We start from the raw sequence: 14,359 nt of genomic DNA, 5'->3' as shown, positions 1-14,359 counted from the left end.
CACCTTAGGTAGATTATAGTTTGTATTGCTTGGTCAGCAGCGAGAAGCAGGGAGTATACCATCTCTGGTTAAATTTTGAACTCTATTATGGCGTATAGGGTATAAAATATCTTTTAGACCTATAAAAGGTCCTGATTCATTATAAAATCTCCAATGCTGGCGTTGATCAACCAAAGACTTCCATTTTCATCATAAGAAATGTGAATGTTTCTACAAGGGAAAATGTAGTATTGATTGATTGTTGTTGAATTCAGACATTGCTAGCGGGCCGTCCTAGCGTATAGTTAGTGACATGTAGGGATGGAAATAATGAACTTTGCAATCCAACTGCCATTAATATGGGAGGATTTTTTACTAGACTTCAAACAGTTACATTACCCTGTATGCTCCATGTCTGTGTCAGAAGGATGAGGATCTTCACCTTTGTTATTTTGTTGAGATGTTCCATGGTCTTCCAGGGGGTTGATCGTTTGACAATATCTTTCAGGAATCCAGATAGGTTTATCAGCACCTGGGGGAAAAACACAAACAGCTCCCCTCACCCACGCTAACAATGGTGTAGCGGGTTTCCATGAGCCAGTCTAGCCTGAGTCCCAGAGAGGGGATCTTTCCATCATACGTCCCCCAATTTAGGGCGTTTATACCAATGATGGCATTCCATTGCTGTTTGTCCTGTTTTATTCACAATTAAAAAAATTAGAGGCTGAAAATATACTCCATTCATCTAATCCTTCTATGAGATGAGCTACTTGGTCTTATTTAGGTTTATAATTTCAAAGATACAGTTTTTCATGAGAGACACCAGATAATCACTAAGAGGTTTTAGACTACAAATCAAGCACAATTTAGTCAAAACACCATTAAGACTTTTATGTGATTTTTAAACATTATTGCCTATCCATATGAAATGGTAAATTTTAACCAAATTAATAATTTTGTAATCTTAATTATGTTCCCTACAAATTATAGTCTAATCCATTGCAAATCACCCCAAAAATTTTGCCAGTCATTGAGAGTATGCAATGAGGAGACACTGAGTTGTAATTTTTGAGGCCTAATGCCAGAACTGTTAATTACATGTCCTAAATAATTATAAGGTGGCATTGTCTGAACCTTATCAGGGGCTATATGCAATCCTGCCTTTTGTAGAGCTACCTGTAGATGTCCGAATCCCTCATAAAGTTTAGTAGGAGTTTCTGCTGCAAGAAGAATATCATCCATATAATGTACAATATACATATCAGGGAATTTTCTTCTAACAGGGTCCAGGGCTACAGCAACATAGGATTGGCAGATAGTTGGACTATTAGCCATGCCCTGGGGGAGGACCACCCATTGAAATCTTAAGGCAGGTTCCATGAAATTAATAGAAGGAATGCTAAAGGCAAATCGACAACGGTCATTCGGATGTAATGGAATAGTAAAGAAGCAATCTTTTAGATCTATTACTATGAGATGTCAATTTTTAGGAATCCTGACTGGAGAGGGCAAACCCTGCTGTAATGGACCCATTGGCTGCATAGTGGCATTAATGGCTCTCAGGTCTTGTAATAATCTCCATTTTCCTGACTTCTTTTTTATAACAAATATAGGTGTGTTCCATGGGGAGGTGGAAGGAACAACATGTCCAGCAAGCTGCTGTTCCTCCACTAGGGCATGTGCTGCCTGCAATTTTTCTTTGGATAAGGGCCACTGTTCAACCCAAACAGGATAATTAGATTTCCATTGAATGGGAATAGATGTAGGTGGAGGAACAGTGACCTGTATTAAAAAAGGCCCAAATCTGATTGATCTCCAGGATATCTAACAATCTGCTCCTCTGGAGATACAGGGTTAGCTCTCCCCTGTTCATTTATTCCAAGTCCACAATCTTTACTCCAACCAAGATTTCTCATTATCTTATACTCTGGGTTGTTTTCCTTTTTAGCCTGACTTTGTGTGGTAAGAATTACTCCCATTTCATTTAATAAATCCCTGCCCCATACGTTTACAGGGAGTCCCTGTAAAACATAGGGTTGAAAGTATCCTTTATTGCCCTCGGCATCCTTCCATTTTAAAATTTTAAGGCTTTTGCTCGGTAGTGCACAGCCAATACCTTGGAGTTGTGCCCTTCCCTGCTCCAAGGCCCAGGATGCAGGCCAAGAGTCAAGGGACATTACTGACACATCAGCTTCTGTGTCCAATATATCAATAAAATTTTTTCCTTCTATATTTAACTCTAAAGTAGGTCTACTTGACATGGAAGCAACCCGAAACACTCCTGGCCCCATACTGCTGAATCCACCATTTCCTCTAGATCTTTTCATGTATCTATTGTTAGTGAGAAATTGGGGGATTAGTATTAGTTGCAAGCTCTTCCAGGCCTTTACAGCACAAGCTGCCACTTGAGCGTATACAGCTGGATCGTATAATATTTGGGCCCCCACCCCTACATAAGCTCCTGCTCCTGTTAGCATGTCTAGATCTCTTTGAGCCAATCCGGCCTGAGCATTAAGGCAGGCCACTGTAGAGCCTGCTCTTGGAACTCTCCTCTCCATAAAAGATAATCACCTCCTGACAATACTGCTCTACACAGCTGCTGCCAATCACTGGGTGTTAAGTATTGTGTCTGGTAGGACTCTACCATGGTCATTGTGAAAGCTGCTTGTACCCCATAAGCGGAGATAGCCTCCTTTAAGGCTTTGAGATCTTTGAAATGGAGAGGGTCATGTTGTCCGAGTACCTGACCTTGTTGAGGATTAGGAACTTCCACCACAGGGGCAACTAAATTGCTGCCATGAGTCTTTCTGGCAGGTGTCATTGCTCCATACACTGAGGTTCTCGGGCCCTGGAGCGGGGCCCTCCGCCCGTTTCCCTGATTGTTAGATGGTGATAAAGGATTGCCCATGTTATCAAATTTAGAGCAACAGTTATTGGGCCAATGTGTTCCTTTTTTGCATCTAGGATAGAGCCCCGGTGCCCTTTCTTTATCATTATGCAACAGGGGACAAATCTCCTGACATAACTTTTGTTCTTCATCCTCGCTAGATTCTCCCTCAGTCCCTGTGTCTGAATCCTCCCCTTTCAAAGAGGGAAGATGTTTTAAGCAAGCACTAAGGGGAGCTCGACATCCACATCTTTACACAATCTGATGTAATCATTTAGGCTTTTGTGCCTCTGGGCTCTAAGTACTTCTTTGCAGTACTGGTTTGCGTTTTCATAAGCCAATTGTTTAATAATAGGCATAGCTTAAGTTCTGTTCTTACTTTCACTTTGTCCGAAAGCAATGCGTCGCGAACCAGACACCACAAGGAAAACATAGCAATCTGGAAGTGCTCGCTACCCTCCTTTTCTAATTTTTTCTGGCAGTCCCTCCTAACCTGTTCCCAATCAAGTAAATTTAAGCCTCCCCCAGTCAAAAACCAAGGACTGGCTTCAGAGATGGTGCGAACAAACTGTTCAATAGTTTTGCTTTTAACAGCTGTTCCTTGTTCCTCCAAAACTCTTTTAATCTGATGATGCAGTTCATGTTTACTTTGTACATTTCCCATGTTTACAGATATTCTTATGTATTATCCCCAATACGTCCTTGCCGGCCAAGGGCGACCCTGTCCGCTTACCTCCTTTCCTCAGATCTCGGTGGGACCTCCACTTGCCGCGCCAGCACGTCAAGCTCCGAGTATTCTGGGCAGAGGGTGTCAGGATTGAACTAACAATCACACCATCATGGAGTGGGAAGAAGGACTCTCTTTAGTGTTTGAGACAAGGGTTTAAATACCTTTTCAGTAAAGGAGGTGGAGTCAGGACACATGATAATTGGGCATTCCCCTGATCACCTGACTGTAAGGCTAGTTTTGGGTCAGGGTGTACTTTTCTCAGAATCAGGAGGAAGTCCTTGTGATAAACAATTCCAGGAGATACCACAGATACCCAAGGGGGAGGCGGAGGTCAGGACGCCATGTCCCTGCAGGGAACAAAACATTTGAATGCAGAAGATAGAAGACAGAAAACTCCAAAGCCAACAGGTGTGCACAAGTGCTGATGAGTGGGCCAGAGAAAGCACAGTAGGTACAGAAGTTGCTTTTGTCATACATGGTAGTAACTAATTCCACCTTTCAGGCTCTTGTTACAATGCAACTTTGATACCTGCCATGGTTTCATTTCAGTTGCGGTGATAAAATACCCTGACAAACAACTTTAAGGGTGAAAGGGTTTATTTGGCTTACAATTCCAGGTTATAGTCCATTGCTGTAGGGAGGTCAAGGCAGAAATTTGAAACAACTAGTCACAGATGCAGTCAAGAGCAGAGAGAGAATGGAGGCATGCTTATACACGTTCAGCTCTTGCTCTACACTTGGATAGTCCAGGATCTCACCCCCCCACCCAACTACCTAGAGAATGGTGCCCCCCACAGTGGCTGGAACTTCCTACATCAATTATTGTAATTAAGACAACTCCCTGCCCCTTGCCCCAGACATGCCACAGCTTGACTTGATCTAGACAATTCCTCATTGAGATGCTCTTCCCAGGAAATTCTAGGCTGTGTCAAGTTGACTGAGCTAACCATCACAACACCTCTTCAACTTTGAGTTGTGTCTATGCCCTCTCTCCTTGAAACAAAGGGGGGTTTGTGACCACTCAATCAAGGAGAATATGTAGAAGTTATGTTCTGTGAAGTCCAAGGTGAGTCAGGAAGACAGCACAGCTGTTACTTTGCCTATGGGAATACTCACCTTCAGCCTTCTGCCTGAGGCCAGCATGCTCTGAGCAAGTTCATACTCAGGAAGAGAGGCCATATAGTACTTGTTTTGATTTTTATTTTATGTGCATGAGTGTACTGCCTGTATGTATGTAAATGCACCTGTGTCATGCAATGTCCACAGAGGCCAGAAGAGGGCATTGGATCCTCTGGAACTGGAGTTACAGACAGTTGTTAGCTGCCATGTGGGTGCTGGGAACTAAACCCAGGTCCTCTGCAAGACTAGCCAGTACTCTTAACTGCTGAGCCTTCTCTTCATCCCTGAGAGGCCATTTAGAAGGGCTGTGAGATGGCACACAGCCAGGTCCAGCAATGATGTATGCTAGCCACCATCTGACTGCAATTGTATGAGGGATCCTAAATCTAGAACTTTCTGCCTGAGAGAATTCCTTACCCTTGGAGGCCTCAGAGGTTAAGATGATTGCTGATGTTTTCATCCACCATTTGGGGTGACTTGTTATGCAGCAACAGATAACTAGAACAGTAGACAAAAAAAAATGGAGAATGCAATGAGGGACTTCCTTGAGACATCTGATCAAGGATCTGGGGAGCTAAGGTATCTAGAGGAATGTGTTCTAGGTGAAGAGAAGCTTCCTGTATGTTCAAGGCACAGTAAGAGGAACAGTGTGTGGCTGGGGCAGAGTAAGGGAAGAAGACAGAAACAGCAGATGAGGTCAAAGACCAGACAGTGGAGGCCTGGTAGGACACTGTGATGATCACTACTTACTCTGAGTTTTGAGGTCACTGGGTTGTAAGCACAGCAATGGCAGAATGTGATTCTGGATATGGATGCTTTACTGGAAATCTTGATTAGCTTCATTAGAGCAGTTCTAAAAAGCAAAAGTGATGTTAAATCATGTATTCTAAGTTACTACATGCTGATGGCGGAGATTTGTATGTAAACCCAAGCAGACTCTGTGATATTTTTTTCTTTTGAGATTTTTTTTGTTGTTGTTAAACAGAGTCTCACTATGTATCCCAAACTCATAGAGATCTACCTACCTCTTAAATATTTATTTTCAATTATGTGTGTGTATGTGTGTCTGTGTGGGGGTATATGCAGGTAAGTGCAGTTGCCTGAGGCCAGAAGAGGGGATTGGATCCCCTGGAGCTGGAGTTACAGGTGGTTGAGGGCCACCAGACATGGGTGCTTGGAACCAAATTCTGGTCCTCTGCAAGAGCAGTACCCACTCTTAATCACTAAGCCATGTCTTTCTGGTCTTAAGTATCTTTAGGAGATCTCAACCAGAGCTTTGGAATGGACAGGTGCTGTCCCTTCAAATATTCTTGTGCCAAATCCCTTTTTTCAAGGAAGAAAAGTATAGTAATAACAAATTTAGATTTTAGAGCCAGGCTTTTTAAATCCTGACTTTGCCTTGTGTGTGTGTGTGTGTGTGTGTGTGTGTGTGTGTGTGTGTGTGTGTGGGGAGTAGTTTAGTGTGTGTGTGTGTGTGTGTGTGTGTGTGTGTGTGTGTGTGTGTGGAGTAGCTTCAGTTGTCAGCTGGGAAGAAGGAACCTCAATTAGGGAATTTTCTCTATCAAACGTGACATGTTTGTGAGGCATTTTCTTGATTGTTGAATGATGTGGAGGGCCCAACCCACTGTGGGTGGTACCACTGTCCCCCCACAAGGCAGGTTGTCTTGTATTATGTAAGAAAGCAGGCTGAGCACAGGCCAGAGGAGAGAGCCACTAAGCAGCATACCTCCATGGTCTCTGCTTCAGTTCCTGCCTCCAGGTTCCAGCCCTGGGTTCCCACTCTGACTTCCTTCTATAAAGGTCTGTATTGTAAGCTAAAATAAACCCTTTCTTCCCCAAGTTGGTTTTGGTCAGAGTGTTTTATCACAGCAATAGAAAGTAACTAGGATACCAGGAACATGGTGTATTGCTATGAAGGATCTTACCATGTTGTTTTGGGGAGGACTGTGGAGAATTTGGAACTTTGAGATAGAAAAGTCATTGAGTGCCTAGAGCTTAATGAACTACTCTGTGGGAGCTTGGAAGATAATGCTGAAAGAGATGTAAACAATGGAGGCCTGGCTTGTGAAGCTTCAGAGCAGAGTTTTAGAGTCCCTAAAAACTCTCTCTCTGAGGTGCTGGTGTAATATTTTGAATTAAGAATCTTTGGAAGTGAAACCTTTTGTGCTTTACTGGGGCAATGGCTACTGGTCAGCTGTGGCTGAAAAAAATCAGCTGTAATTAACAAGGGACAAGCATCATTGAGATGAAATCTTCTGGTAACTATTTCCACAGGGTCAGCACACAGAAGAGGGCAAGGCTGCATCTCAAGTTAGAAGCAGAAATTGGTAACATATGAGTCTCCCACATGGTACCAGTTTTGGCAACACAAAAGCTGCAGAATTGAAGGGGTCATGGAGAAAAGTGGAGGCTTGACAGCTTGAGAAGCCAGGAGAGACCATTGGTAGAGATGCAGTAGAGACCCCAACATAATGAAGATGCCAGGACCATGGGACAACAATCAAGGGCAGTAGCAGGTGTGCACTGGAGCTGGCCTGAACATATAAGACAAGCTGTGTGTGCTGTGGATGGCAGAGGAGGGGTACTGCCTGAGCCCTTTGGAGCCCAGTAGATCCTGAGCAAATCCCAGATGTCAGACACTGAGCTGTGCTGCTAGACTTTGGTTTTGCTTAAGTGTGCCCTGGTTCCTCCCTCTTGAAACAAGAGAGTATGTAACTTTTTTTGGATTTTACAGGAGTTCACAATTAAGGAAAATTTTAAAGAGACTTTGAACTTTTAAGGTATTTGAAGTTTTTAAAGACTGTGGGGTTTTTTTAGTTGCACTATGTTTTATATTGCAATATTAACATTATCACGATATCTTGGGTTAAGAAATGGGAAAGTTTTATGGTTTATGTTTGTATGTGAAGTTGATAAGAGGTCAATTGTGCTGGAGAGCTTCAGTTATCAACTTGACACTCCTGGGAAGAGGGAACCTCAATTAAGGCATTTTCTCTATCAAATTGGCCTGTCCTTGAGGCATTTTCTTGACTGTTGAGTGATGTGGGAGGGCCCATCCTATTGTGGGTGATGCCACCCCTGGGCAGGTGGTCCTAGGTTGTATAAAAAAGCAGACTGACCACAGGCCAGAGGAACAACCCAGTAAACAGTGTTCCTCTATGATCTGTGCTTCATTTTCTGCCTCCAATTTTCTGCCTGTGTTCCTGCTCCAGCTTCCCTCAAGGATGAACTGTGATTACGACCTGTAAGCTAAATAAACCCTTTCCTCCCAGAGTTAGTTTTGATAAGTGTGTTTTATCACAGCAATAGAAAATAAACTATGTCTCACTATGTAGCCCAGGCTGATTTTGAACCTACGATCCTCCCGCCTCAGCATCTTGAGTACTGGTGAGCCACTACACCCAGCTCAGCTTTACCCACTAAGTAAGTAAGTCACCTTGGCCTCTCCATGCCTCCATTTTCCTATATGTAAAATGAAGACAATAATTGGATATTTTTCTCAGAGAGATCATGTGAGGGTTAACATAAAAGCCATCTCAAGCACTTAGCCTAGTACCTGACATGTGGGAGTGCTTAATCATGTCACTATTCATAGACACAGGCATGTAGCCTGGGTCTCAGCATGCTACCTCACTCTGTGTTAGCAAAATCACCATCCTACTTCGAACCCACACTCCCTGTCACCTCCACCCACATGCTCCTTCCTTTTGGGTATCAAAGGCATCTTACCTCATATTTCCCTAGTTAGAACTTCTCTTAATCTTATATGTCCCCAGGACTTCTGCATTTTCTCTCTGTGACTTTTAACTCTCCTCTACAATTATTTATGCCAAAACCTCCTTAGACTGAACAACGTGTTATATGCTTGTAATCTTGGCATTTAGGAAGCTGAAGCAAGGAGGATTGCCAGTTCAAGGCTAGTCTAGGTTATATAGTGAGACCCTGTCTCAAAAAAATAAGACCCAAAACTTCCTTAGAAGACCAGGATGACTTAGGAGGCCCAGTTTCTACAGAGTCCTTCTGGCTCCCTGTTTTGGAGTGGTGCCCTCTTTTGAGAATGCCCCATCCTTCATTCTTTTCAGTGTCCTCTTCTACCTCTAAAACCCCTTTCCAATCTCTGGAGGGATTCTAGACCCTGGCACACAGTCTTTTTCTCTATTGCTGTTTAGGGCTTCCAGTGTGGTCCTCATAGCTGGGGCTCAGAGCTACTCAAATTTTCATTTATCATGACCTTCACCTTGGACTCCTGTTAGTACAACATGGGTATGAAGCTGTGCCATTGTTCTTTGCATTTCTCAGAGCTGCTTTACCTCCATGCTTTGTGGGTTGGTGGGAGAATACTGCCCTAAGAATTTCAAGCTCTGATGTTGCTGCTGGTGGCCTTGAACACGCCCTTCTCCCTTTGTAAGCATTCATTTTCCTCACTATGGGGAAAGGACATTAGCCTGAGAACTCATGCCCCAGCTTATCCAAGTGACCTTGAGCAAGCCATTGAAATTTTCTGTCTTTATTTATTTATCTGTAAATACAGTGGCTAGAGGAGAATTGTCTTTGATGTTTCCTACAAACATGAAATTTTTATGCTACCTAAGATCGAAGTTCTATTTTTGGTCCCCTCTCCTGCTTTCTGGTCTCCTACTTCCTCGCTCAGACTGGAGTGAATGTGTGTTCTCAACATAGTCCTCAGGACCCAAATTTGACCCTTCCACCTTTTCCTATGCCCTATGCTGTACCTTTACCAGGATATTTCCATTTCCTAGGTAGACATACACACTCCCTCTGCTTTGGCTCTTGCTATGATATTAGTTTTACCTTTTCTTACTGCAGCACAGATCTGACTCCTTTTTTATAATCCAGTTCAGGGCCATCTGCCTGGAGGACTCTCTGGGCATCCTCTCTTATGACTTCTTACATATCTCTGTAATACCCTCTTTATCCCTACCATAGCTCTTATGCGATGGAATTATCTCCTCCACTTTGTGACTACAGATCATATCTGTCACCTTGTTTGTGGCTTCTAAAGCAGGGCATGGTGACCAGCAGCTGGTGATTTCCTACTTAGCAAATGAAAAGGTCATAGCACACAAAAAAGACGCATGTGCCATCACCACCCAGGCTTCGGGACTTGCATCATGAAGAAAGGCCAAATTTAGAATCCCTGACTCCTCTTTTTCAGACCAAAGTGTCATGCTTTCTACCTCCAATATGGAATTCCCACTTCCCATCCCAAGACCAGCCCCTGCTGTAATCCCTGTTTCAAAGGAAGCATTCTCTCCTAAATGCTCACACCTGGGAACCATCTTGGACTTCTGTCACTGTCTTTGTTTCATTCTGTATTTCTTTTGCCTGAACTTTGAAAGGGTATTCTAGGGAACTCCTTGATTCTCTTCCAAACTGATCTTCTAAAAGTTCAATCCTGATTAGATCATTTTCCTAAAATGCTAACGAACAAACCAATCTTTCATGCCTGCCTAGTATTATCTAAATCCCCAGCTCTCATGTGAACACTTTATGATCTCCTTTTGACCTGACTTTCTTAGATCCAGAGAAGGCAAAGAATAATGTCTTCAAATTTGAGGATCTTCAGTTGGGTCCTGAGAAAAATTGATATAATTAAGATTGTTTTGGTGGTCAGAGTTACAAGGCTATGAATATTTATAATCACAATTTCGCTTATTATTTGCACCACCTGGATAGTTATTTTGTTTCTCTGAAATTTAACTTTCCTAATTAAAAAGAAGAGACCTGCTTTTCTATGACCCTCAGGGCTCTCTCTCCAGGGTAAGTTGATTGCGACCTCCGTGCCTTGACTCCCCCGGCCTCATTCTCCCTCCCATCTCCCCCACGGGTCTCTCCCCCTAGACTGGGTCCTGTCCCATTCCTTGTCTTGGCATCCCAGACACCTGGGGAACCACCATTACTTCCTGATCCTTTGCATCCAGACCAACTCAGTTCCTTCTCAGGTCCCCAGGAGCAGTCTGGGCCTCGCCCCACCCTCACCTCCCTCTACTTCCCTGGGTCTGCACGAACTCCAGTCTCTTTCATGGACTCCAGAGGCTGACCTTTCCTCTTCCTGATCCTTTGCATCCAGATCAACCCAGCTCCTCAGAGCAGTCCCCAGGAGCCCTGGGGGCACCTTCCCGACCCCATCTTCCTTTGCATCTCTGGGTGACACAGCCACCAGCTGTCCTAGACCAGCATCTTTCCTGGGCCTGGCTCACAAAAAGTTCACAAAAAGAAGCAGACCTAAACTTGAAGGCTTGAGTCTAACACAAGAATCAAAAACCACAAAAGAAATTCACGTATCAAAAATCACAGAGAAAAAATAATAACATGAAAAACCAAAATAACATATCCCCACCAAATGCCAGTAATCCTCTAGAGGAGAGTACAATGAGAATACACTAGAGATAATGCAGGACATGGAACTCAAAAGAACAATTATAAACATGATAAAAGAACTCAGTGAATTTAAAGAACACACAAATAAGAAATCAAACACCTGAAGGAAGATAGGGATAAACTTCTGAATGAATTCAGAAAAGAGTTAGAAATACTGAAGAATACTCAGGCCGAAATGAAGAAGGAAGTGAAACACTCAGTAAGCCAATTAGAAATGACAGGAGAAAGCCTCACCAATAGGATGAACGAAATGGAAAACAGAGTATCAAGACTAGAAGATAAAGTAGACTAACTAGGCCACTCAAACAAAGATGAAAAATTTAAGAAATCACAAGAATGGAATCTGCAGGAATTGTGTGATGCCATAAAAAGACCAAACTTATGAAACATAGGCATACAGGGAGAAGAAGAATCCCAAGATAATGGCATGGAGCAGATCTTAAACAGAATCATGGAAGAAAATTTCCCAAAATTAAAGAAAGACATGCCCATACAAATACAAGCAGCATATAGAACACCAAAGAGACAGGACTAGAAAAGAAACTCTCCATGGCACATCAGAGTAAAAACACTAAATGTACAAAACAAAGAGACAATATTGAAAGCTGCAAAAGAGAAACAAAAAGTCACACATAAAGCAAAAGCCCTTAGGATTAGAGCTGACTTTTCAGTGCAAACTATGAAATCCAGAAGAGCCTGGACTAAAGTATTCCCAGTTTTAAATGACCACAGATGCCAACCCAAATTACTATACCCAGCCAAAATGTCTATTATGGTCAAGGGGGAAAGAAAAATCTTCCATGAAATAGGCTGAAGGAATTCATGTCCACAAAACCAGCCCTTCAGAGAGTTCTGGAAGCAACAATACAGAGAGCTGAAGAAAGGCACGACTATACCTAAGGGACTGCAGAAAGAAATCCAATGGAGGTGTAACTGTGGAAAAGTACAGCTATATCAAGAATGTAAACAGAAATAAAAATGACAGGATTCAATACACATCTTTCATTAATAACTTTAAATATTAACAGACTGAACTCCCCAGTCAAAAGACACATATTCGGTGAATCTATTAAGAAACAAAACCCATCTTTTTGTTCTCTGCAAGAAACTCATCTCACTTTCAAGAAAGGTAGTACAGGCAGATGAAAGGATGGAATCAAATATACCAAGTGAATGGTATTAAGAAAAAAGCATGCGTTGCAATTCTAATATCTGAAAAAATAGACTTTAAACTAAAACTAATCAGAAGAGATAAAGAGGGCCACGTAATTCTAATCAAAGGAACAGTAAACCAAGAAGATATTGCCATCATGAACATATATTCACGGAACTCTCATGCACCCAACTTCATAAAAAAAAAAAAATACTACAGGACTTTAAGACCCAGATTAATACCAACTCATTAATAGTAAGGAACTTCAATATGCTACTGTCTGCATTAGATAGGTCAACAGGGCAGAGTGTTAACAGAGAGACATCTGAATTAAAACATTCCATATATCAAATGGATGTAACAGACATCTACCGAGTAGTCCACCCAAACACCAAAGGACATACTTTCTAATCAGCACCCCATGGAACCCTCTCCAAAATTGACCGTATCCTGGGACTCAAAACAAACCTCAACAAATACAAAAAAGACTGAAATAATTCCATGCATTCTATCAGACCACAATGCGATAAAACTTATAATCAACACTGGAAGAAGCCCCAGTCACCACATGAACATATGGAGATAAAACAACACACTCCTTAATGATGAATGGGTCAAAAGAGAAATTAAGAAAGAAATAAAACTATTCCTAGAACTTATTGAAAAGGATAATACAATGAAACAAAACTTCTGGGACATGCTGAAAGCTCTCCATAGAGGGAAGTTTAAAGCTCTAAGTGCTTTTTAAAAAATCAATAAATCAGAAAGAAAACAAATAAGTGACTTAACGTTGCAACACAAGACACTTAAAAAATAACAACAAATGAAACCAAATCCAGCAGACAAGAAGAAATAACATCAGGGCAGAAATTAATGAAAACAAAACAAAGAAAACAATACAAACAATAAACTAATCAAAAAGCTGGTCTTTGAAAGATAAACAAGATTAACAGACAGCTAGCCCAGTTAACCAAAAGAAAGAAAGAGCAACTCCAAATCAAGAAAATCAAAGATGAAAGGGGACACATCAAAACAGACACCAGAAAGATACAGAACATTATAAGGAAATACTTTTAGAACTTTTACGCTACTAAATTTGAAAACCTAAAAGAAATGGAAGGATATCTAAAGGAACGGGAACCAACCAAAACTAAACCAGGGAGAGATTAACAGCTTAAACAGACCCATATGACAAAAAGAAACTGACATCATAATACAAAACATCTTGACTAAAGAAAGCCCAGGCCCAGATGGATTCACAGCAAAATTCTACCAAACATTTGTAAAGATCTACAACCAATACTTCTTAAATTAGTCAAAGAGATAGAAATGGAGGGAGAACTCCCAAATTCCTTCCATGAAGCCAGCATCACTTTAATACCAAAGCCAAGTAAAGATACAACCAAAAAGAAAACTATAGACCCATATCCTTAATGAACATAGATACAAAAATTCTCAACAAGATACTTGCAAACCGCATACAGACACACATCCAAAATATTATCCACCATCATCACGTTTACTTTATCCCAGAGATGCATGGATGATTCAATATACATAAAGAAATAAACATCATAAGCCATATAAATGGGCTCATAGAAAAGAACTACGTGGTTATCAAAATAGATGCAGAGAGGCCTTTGACAAAATTCAACAGGCACTTATGTTCAAAGTCCTAGAGGGAATTAGACTGGAGGCAACATACCTCAACACAATTAAAGCCATATATAACAAACCCACAGCCAACATCATTCTAAATGGAGAAACACTGGAAGCATTCCCATTGAAATCAGGAACCAGACAAGGCTGTCCACTATCTCCATTTCTCTTTAACGTAGTGCTTGAAACTCTTGCAAGACCAGTAAGACAAGAGCAGAAAATTAAAGGAGTAATAATTGGAAAAGTAGAGATCAAAATATCCCTTTTTGTACATGATATGATATTATAGTGAAGAGATGCCAAAAATTCCACCAGAAATCTCCTAGAAATTAGTAACACGTTCAGTAAAGTGGTAGGTTACAAAATTAACCTACAAAAGTCTGTAGCCTTTCTATATTCAAATAAGAAGGGAAAGGAATCAGAGAAAGAT

The 14,359-nt window shown here is 41.6% G+C and overlaps 1 long non-coding RNA gene across 1 annotated transcript; it reads right to left on the bottom strand.

The window, feature by feature from the left end:
- Nucleotides 1-205: 205 nt before the first annotated feature.
- LOC115069828 lies at nucleotides 206-3,638 on the bottom strand. Its single transcript, XR_003849059.1, has 2 exons — nucleotides 3,600-3,638; nucleotides 206-511 (listed from the first exon to the last, which is right to left on the bottom strand). It is a non-coding gene; the product is annotated as an uncharacterized LOC115069828 (long non-coding RNA).
- Nucleotides 3,639-14,359: the final 10,721 nt, after the last annotated feature.

This window comes from Nannospalax galili, unplaced genomic scaffold (genome assembly GCF_000622305.1).
Source record: "Nannospalax galili isolate Female #2095 unplaced genomic scaffold, S.galili_v1.0 scaffold974, whole genome shotgun sequence".
NCBI lineage: Eukaryota > Metazoa > Chordata > Mammalia > Rodentia > Spalacidae > Nannospalax > Nannospalax galili.
This window is presented reverse-complemented; position numbering and strand designations above follow the sequence as displayed.